Source organism: Balearica regulorum, chromosome 3 (genome assembly GCF_011004875.1).
Source record: "Balearica regulorum gibbericeps isolate bBalReg1 chromosome 3, bBalReg1.pri, whole genome shotgun sequence".
NCBI lineage: Eukaryota > Metazoa > Chordata > Aves > Gruiformes > Gruidae > Balearica > Balearica regulorum.
In genome coordinates this window covers 56,947,206-56,955,420 of record NC_046186.1, presented here as the reverse complement: position 1 = coordinate 56,955,420, position 8,215 = coordinate 56,947,206, and the positions used below count along the sequence as shown (strand labels likewise).

Here is an 8,215-nt window from a genome sequence, read left to right as displayed (position 1 = left end):
TCTCAGTGCAATTATTTTGTTCTGTGGCATTCTGCTGTAAATTACTTAAATTCTAAAGCATGGAGGCATGTTCAACTGCTCAAAATGCTACATCGACCGAAAATATACAAGGTTTTTCTCTTCAATAGAGCTATCACCTTTAGGGAAACAGTAAGCCATTCCTTTTATGTCTCCTCTTAAAGGCATGATGTTATTTTTTATTCATTTTTTACTATATGTTATTGTCTTTTAACTAAGCATTTTAAAATATAATTAATTGCACCATAAGACAATGATATTGCATAACCACACTCAGAAACAGATGAGTTTGCCTCTTGTAACAGAATAAAAGGATATTTCAAAGTAAAGAAGGAGTTGCCTACTATTATGGTCTTTAGTGCAAGTTTCATTTATTTTACATAAAGAAAATATCAGTCTCCTGAAGTCAAGAGGGCAATGATTTTAATCTATGCCTTTTGGTAATGGAGGTTGAGCTATTTAGAGCTATCTAGGCTACAAAACTGCAATTAAATTAATGAGAACTGCAAGGCTAAGCCTTCTGCTTGGTATTCATTCATAGCATCTGCTGTAGGATCCTTAAAAACTGGAAAAGCTGCTGTCAGCTTTGAAACTGGCTGGATTGCTTATCCTGCCCACTTACCTCAAGCCTTGTTGGGCAAAGGGTAAACCTTGACATAATTGCTGTGTTTTCGATTTGGCAATAAAGTGTGTAAATCATTTTGTGTTAGTGCAAAGGCTTTGTGCTTATAAATCTTGCCTGTCACTGCAACTGTAGAATTGATGTAGTAACCAGGTGGGGGACAGTCACTGTCTTACTCTCCTGAATTTAAGAAGCAACATTCAAACAGGAATATCAGAAAAAAAATTGGAGAAGTTGCTGAACAGAGCTCTGATTCACAGTACAGTGGGCTGTAACACAGAGAATTAAGTCTGATAGCTGCAGGACAGTAATTATCTCCAAAAGCTCTATCCTTTCTTTTGTTCATGTTATCTTACAATTGAACATTTCTTCTTTGTCTGGGAGGGGATAATCCAGTGCAGGCAGGTTAGACACTGCCCTCAGTTATTGTTATAAACCTCAAAGTGAGCCCCAAAAAGAAAATAGAAGGGAGTTAGAAATCATCCAGACAAAATAATTCTATTCTATCAAATTTGTCTAGATACTTTCAAATGTTACAGCACTCACCACTTTGCTGCAGGAACATGCTCACACACACTGGACACTGATGGGGCCAGAATTTCGCTCAAACTCACTGAGGTTCTCCTTATTTTGAGTGTAAGCCTGTTCCCAATAGACATGTCAGAAACATGTCTTCCATCCCACAGAAATCAGGGGGAGGTAGTCACAGGCCACCAAGCAAGGGGTAGTAGGGAGGATTTGGTATGAATTCTTTCATTTCCCTATGGGTCGGTGCAACCAAGCAGTGCCCTGAGGACTATTGCTGCAATCTATTCAATGAATGACTCAATGCCAGAAGTTTTGTCTGTTGTTATTTGTAAGCTAGAAGTCAATGTAAATACAGTTTTCCTTGTGTTGAAAATGGAATATTTTAGGAAAGAGTATATGAGATTTCTGAGCCCTTTTAGCTTAAAAATGGAAAGTGAGATCCAATGTGCTATTAATATGAAACATCTTCAACATCTAGTGGATAAAGTATTTTAAAACCTGATTGCAGTAGACTTAAGAAAATGGAAATTACAGCTTTTCTAGAGATGAATGATTATTGGGAACTATATAGCTCCCTATCCACTATGCAGCTGCGTATGGTCTTACCGCAGAGAGGGAGAGAGGGAGATAGGGAACTGCTGGGGCTCCACTGGCTGCAGAGAGACTCTGAAACTGTGGAGCACTGGGAACAACAGGGAACCAGGGAGCAAGGGACCCTGCTAATGCCACAGTTCTTCAGATCAGCCGAGAAAAAAAAAAAAAAAGAGAGGCTGAGGAATCAGCAAGAATCACTCTGGAAGGAGACAACCAGGACAGAAACTAATTGTTAACTTTTATTGAATAAATTGAATAAAAAGAGCTACTACTGGGAGCATCAGAGCTACTAAACCCAATAGTTCTCATGGCCTTCATGGAGTAAAAACTTTCTTAGTTGAGATCACATTGGATGCTTGCAAACGTGCTACCTTTTCAGATCAAGTTTCAAGAATTTGGAAATATGTATATATCAGCTGGTCACACAATTCATAAAATCTCTTAAACAAAGATTTTTAATGTCACAGTGAAGAAAATTAATACTTTCAGGTAAAACAAACAAAAAAAAAGATAAATTGTTGATGGTTAGGTCTTTACTATGACTTACTGGCCGTCTTTGTCTAGCATTAATGTAGGAGCAAGTTATTTTCATGAATAGCATTGTTCTATACAAACATTGCCTTTCATGGGTTCATATTTTGTACATAAAATTAAAATATTATAAACAAGTGTAAGCCTTTAATTTCACATAGATCCATGCTTTGTAGTAGGAAAGAATTTTTCATTTAAAAAATATTAGAAAATAGAAAATGAAATGTTTTTAATCTTTACCTCCCTGCCAAGTTTTCATTCCCTCCTGAGTAGGAACGTTCATTTCTTCAGTGATCATGAAATGTAAAAAATGTTTTCTTTTAAGACTTCAGGATTTTATCTGCCTCTTTAAACCACACATTCTGCCATCATTGTCAAAGAGTCAAAACAAAGATATTTTCAAATTGCAGGAGCAGGTACCAAGGGAAAATGTAAATCTTTCATAATCCAAAAATCTCTCTTTTTTTAATACACTGTGGACCAGATAGATAATGTCAACATTTTTTCATAAATTCTCAGACCACCCACCAGCATCAGTAAAGATATAGCCATACAAATATGCATGTGTACATGAAAGTATAGAGTATAAAATAGAACCATTTGGAGAAATATTTTTGTTACTTCTGTAAAATGAATAATAAAGTCAATAAAAATATTTGCACAGAGCAAAGAAGAATCAGTTCTGGAGTCCTTTATAGCCACTAGGCAATTGTGCAAATATACTTTTTAAATTGCATACGATTCCATCTCTTTGCTACAACTCAGGTGCTCAAATTAGAGACAAATAAAACTTGAAAGTGGTGACTTATTTTGTTTGTATAAATGCCCAGTTCACCTGCAACCTTTTATGTCGTCTTCTCCTACTTTTTTTTCACATTTCATTTACCTGTCTTATGACCTTTCAGTGCGTAATGCTGACCATCTTTCCAGAAAAGAGCTGCCAGAAGATCCTTCCAAGGTGATGTTCTCCCTTCCAGTTTCACCTTAGGAAGCACTCTGCCATCTCTTGGGTTGTCATCATAAACGCAAATAGGTGTGTTCTCTTTCATAATATGAAGATACTGAGAGCTAAATCTATTCAGGTCCTTTGAGCAAGAAATCTCCATTGCAGTAGACTGATCTCCATCTCTAGTCTCCAGTTCTCTCTTTGGTGAACACATATCAGGCACCAGGATGTTGAAAAAAGTTGATCACTGAAAAAGAGGATTATGTCAGGTAACTCACACCTATCCCTACTCTTTAGAAAGGAATCGCTCTTAATTAGTATCAAATGCTAGAGCTGGACTGAGATTTTTATAAGGAGCAAGGCAGAACACTGTGCCAAGAAACAAATGTGACTATTCTTCTCTCAAATGCTGCTTGTGAGGTAGATTTGTGGATTTGTCTTCCATCTCTTCCTGAACTAGCTTTGCAAGGAGACTTCAGCAAGTAGTTGAAGGGGGTGGGGAAGTACAAAAAACTTTCTGTAGAGAACAGTAGGGGAAAACACTTCCCACATAGGAGCTCCACTTAGTGTACAGAAACAGAAGGCCCATGAGGAAAGCTGGTTTGGGATCTTCAGCTTTTTTCCTGGTATGAATCTAAACAATGCTTTGTTGTACTCATGTGGTGTTTTTTCATGGAAGGTAGAATTCCTTTCACCTAGCCTTAACCATCTGAAACACAGGCCTCTAGTCTGAGCTACTCCTTGAGGGTTGTGTTATGGATCGTAGTAAGAAAGAGGCCCCTCCAATAAGCCAGATACATGTTTTGGGGCAGCATGGGGAGTCCTCCAGACATGCCCATCTTCCTCCATTGACTCCAGAAGGAAATTAGGTGATTGGTTCAGACGAGATGACTAACCTTCATGTGGCTAACGTCAGGCCAGCCTCAGCTTGCAGAATGTTACCCCAGACAAGGAAAGGCAGAGCAGAATACAGCTTTATCCATTCTTCCCACGCTAACCTGCTCTCATCGTACTCCCTCTGAGGGACGAGTCCCTTCTGCATGTTTTGGGAATCGGGGCATATTTCAGTGAGGGAGAGAGATGCACGCTGCCTCCTTTGTTTAATCAAAGTGCCATAACGTTCTGGCACTAACTTTCCACAGTTAACTTTTAAGGAACAGGCTGCAGGAAGAGAAATGATCATCAGACAATTCTGCAGGACAGATCAGCTCGGCATTAAGTGCTCAGTTCACAAAACAGAAAAGGGTCAAATTGTGTGAGAAGAATTTTCCTTTTGGATTAAATAGCTAGTTGTAAACTCCCATGCCACTCTCACAACCTAGACTGTTGTGACAGCCATGCCCAAGTGAAATGGAAGTTATAGGAATCTTTATTCTTATTCTGTTAACAGCTTTTAGGGGAAAAAAAAAATTAAGATGGTTTCCAGAATAATCCTGTGCAAAGACTGACTGTCCTTGCTATAGGCTTTTACCTCCATCCAAATATCTTTATGAAACACCACATAAAAGCCAATGAAAATAAAGTGTGGAGCATTCAAACTATCCTAAATTTAGATGTCTGGTATTTTATGTCACTACTAGTTATCCTACCCTTATTTTAATCCTCCACCCATATCGGTTCTATTTTCATCTAGGCTAACCATGTAGCTATTCTTACAACTTTGCCTTTCTTCCAAATAAAATCGCTGTTTTTCTACTAAGACAGGCTATTGAATATTGATATACTATTATAGCTTGCAAGCACCTTCAAAAGTGTTTAAAATACATCTGTAAGACTTATTTTTTTGGTATCATTTGACAAGGCAAAAAGTGCCACCTTGCTTTACACATTAAGCAGTTGTTTCCAGAGAAACATTTGCAATTATTTCAGGTACACCAGAACACAGTGAATTAAACTAATCAAAAATGGCATAGTATTAGCTCTCACTCACATGACGGAGTATATTTATTCCACCATTCAAACTGCATGAGTCATTTATAGAGGTATAGCACCAAAGTGAAGGAAAAATTCCTATCCTTTTAACAACCAGCTTTTGTTCTGATAGTTATTTGAACTTAATTGTCTTTTTTTCACTGTGTGTGTAGAGACACCTCTCCTATGATGATAAAAGACAAACATCAGGACTCCTTTGCTTTATGCTGAACTACTTATTTCAACATCACAGTAGTGGGATAATTTGCAGCAGACATGTTGACTAATGTACAGGTTTACAGCTCCTGAACGTGACAAGCTGCAGGTATGAAAACTGGGTGGCGTCTTAAAAGGATATAGCATTGTTTGGCCCGCATTTAATGTATTTTGTGTACAAATGCTAGAATACTTACAGAATTAAAAGTGCCTATTATATTTTAGCAATGATTGATGTATAATTAATACATCGATTATGGTTGGTTATTGAGCTATTCATCCAAGTCACTCTCTGGGTTTTAGGGGGAGAGGTGAAGAAAAAAAAAAACATTAAGAATTTTCTCTTGTGTATGGTGTAAGCCCTCTTTGCAGCATTTCCAGCTCCTCTCTGAAAATGTAGATATATCCTTCTATTGGTAATGCTGACTGATACGTAACCCAAGATTGTGTAGCTTATTTGCTGATTACCACTAATGTACTCTAGTAAACTAAAGCCTAGGTATCTGAAGGTATCTAAAATCCCACACATTTATTTAAGGAATTTCTTGGAGTATTGCAGAATAGGTAAAGGTGATGTGAAGTATCTGTGCTTGGTCTTAGGAATCTTTTCTAGAAAACTGGGGTTTTTTTCCTCAGTTGGCACTGGTCTAAAGGAGGCTGATATTAAGGTCAGTGGAGGAAAGACACTGAGAGATTAAATCACATTCAGATTTATCTTTTCAACTTTTTAACCATTGAGTCTACTTTTTCACATAAGTTCTTAAAAAAAAAAAAAAATCCCTATCAGCATTTTGGTACTTATAATCAAATTTTGTGATTTGATATTATTTGAAGGGAAAACTGTACCTTGAGCTACTAGCTGGAGAAAAAGCTGGTACTTGATAATTTCTATTCCACTTTGTTTACCAGAAGGAGAACCCACTGAGCACCTTCCATTCCTCCCATTCTTTCTGCAATAGAAAGCAATAGTGACATTGAAAAGTCCTTTCCAAGTTGCTCATGACGTCAGGATCTTCTGCTCACAGCTGTACAGAATTCCAAAACATTCACTAAGAGCAATAATGAACTTCTAATATTGACCGGGGGTGGGGTGGGGGGGGGTGGGGTGATGGTATGTGGAAGAAATATTAGTAAGAATCCATCACAGACACATGAAGGATATACATGGTACAGCACAATGTAAGAAGAATTTGACAGAATACTATATTATGGTATGAGTTTTTTCTTGAGCTGATCAGAAATTCTTTTCAGAATGGGTAAGCAAGTTTCCAGAGATCTGGATTTTCATGAAAAGAGTTTAAATTGGGGCAGCGGGGGGAAGAAAAAGCTTTTTGGAAAACTGAAATAATAATTTGACTTAGGTAAATTGAACTAGTTAGCAGAATATCAAAATGCTGCTTCTCATTTGAAAAACGGTGAAAGGAATTAGCTTAGTATTCCTGAATCAGAATGCTTTATAATTTCTCTTCTACATTGTGCTTTGACCTTTTGTCCCAGTTTGGAAAGTAAACAGGTGCTAAAATGAATAAATGTGACAGAAACTCCACTTCCATTCAGCTGTATTTATTTCCATGTGCAGCACAGTTAAATTCTGAAGGGTCTGTTGCAGCATCCTGCGCTCCAGAAAGAAGAACTGGGAGGACTGGATTTGGGAGGACTCTGTATTTCCAGCTAGTGCTATTATACCACTAATGTAAATGGCCCTTACAGAGATCAGAACTAATAACATATACAAAATTGATGGCCACATATCGACATACATTTCAGCTGAACAGTTTCAAGTTTAATTTGGAAATGGCAATAAAAATAACAAATAGAAAAGTCTTTTTAAACTGCAGTGCATTCTCCTTTGCTTTGCCATTTCCTGGCCCATTTCTTTCTTCATTCCTCATGCTACTTCCATTCGATAGATATGCCATTTTAGAAATTGTTTTAAAGAGCATGTAATATATATTATACGTCTCTGAAATAGTTAGCATGGAACAGAGGGAAGTTGGGGATGATGAAATTTTTTTGGTAGTGTTTTTGCAAGTTTAGTGCAGTGATGGGATTAAGCCACAGACCTGACACTGGATTTGATATAAACTTTAGGGAGGAGGGTGTTGCTGACAAGCAAAAATGCAGTTTATGAAAGTTCCATAGCTCTTCCCTCCCTGCTCTGCAACCAGAAGTACTGCAGGGGTGCGCAGCACAAGGGGACACGAGTCGCTGGTACAAGCAGCTTCTTGCATTCAGCAGAACAGGCCCTGGCTGTGGGAAGCCAATACTGGTTTTGAAAACAATCTTTGGAAGCAGCCTACGTTTCTCAGGAAGCTCTGCAGGTGGCCCTAGCGCTGAGCTTTTAAAAGCAGAAAGCTTTTAGGCATCATCACACAGATCTGTTGTATACTTAAGCCTGTTCTTAGGATGGAATAAGGTGCCCTAAATACAAGGTTGTCATAATAATAATAATAATAACAATAAATTATAATAGCACTATTAACAAAAGCTGTGAATGCTCTACCTTACGTGATCCTTGAAAGGGAAGCTCAAAAGCTGAAGTGTAGAAATAGCTTTTTATTGGTTTCTCCTTTCTGTGATATTCATGAGTCACAGGTCTGTCAAGAAAAGAAAAGCTTAGACCTGCCTCCTTTTAATAGTTTAGCTGAAGTTGGAGAAAGATGATGCAAGCTGTTTCACCCACTGCTGACCGAGCTTCTTACTTGGGACACGACAGAACTTGACTGTAAAGACAAGAATCCCTGTAAGCGGCAGAGTGGGAAAGGGGTATCCCTGGAGGCTGCTCTGCCTTTCATTGCCAGCCTCTATAATTATACGCCGCCTTTCAAAGCAACTTGAGAAAGCTGTCT

General features: G+C 38.0%; 1 long non-coding RNA gene across 1 annotated transcript; it reads right to left on the bottom strand.

Annotated features, from left to right (window-relative positions):
- Positions 1-2,232: 2,232 nt before the first annotated feature.
- LOC142601273 (uncharacterized) lies at positions 2,233-7,962 on the bottom strand. The gene is made up of 3 exons (XR_012834875.1): positions 7,870-7,962; positions 6,213-6,316; positions 2,233-4,400 (listed from the first exon to the last, which is right to left on the bottom strand). It is a non-coding gene; the product is annotated as an uncharacterized LOC142601273 (long non-coding RNA).
- Between the last annotated feature and the right edge of the window lie 253 nt (positions 7,963-8,215).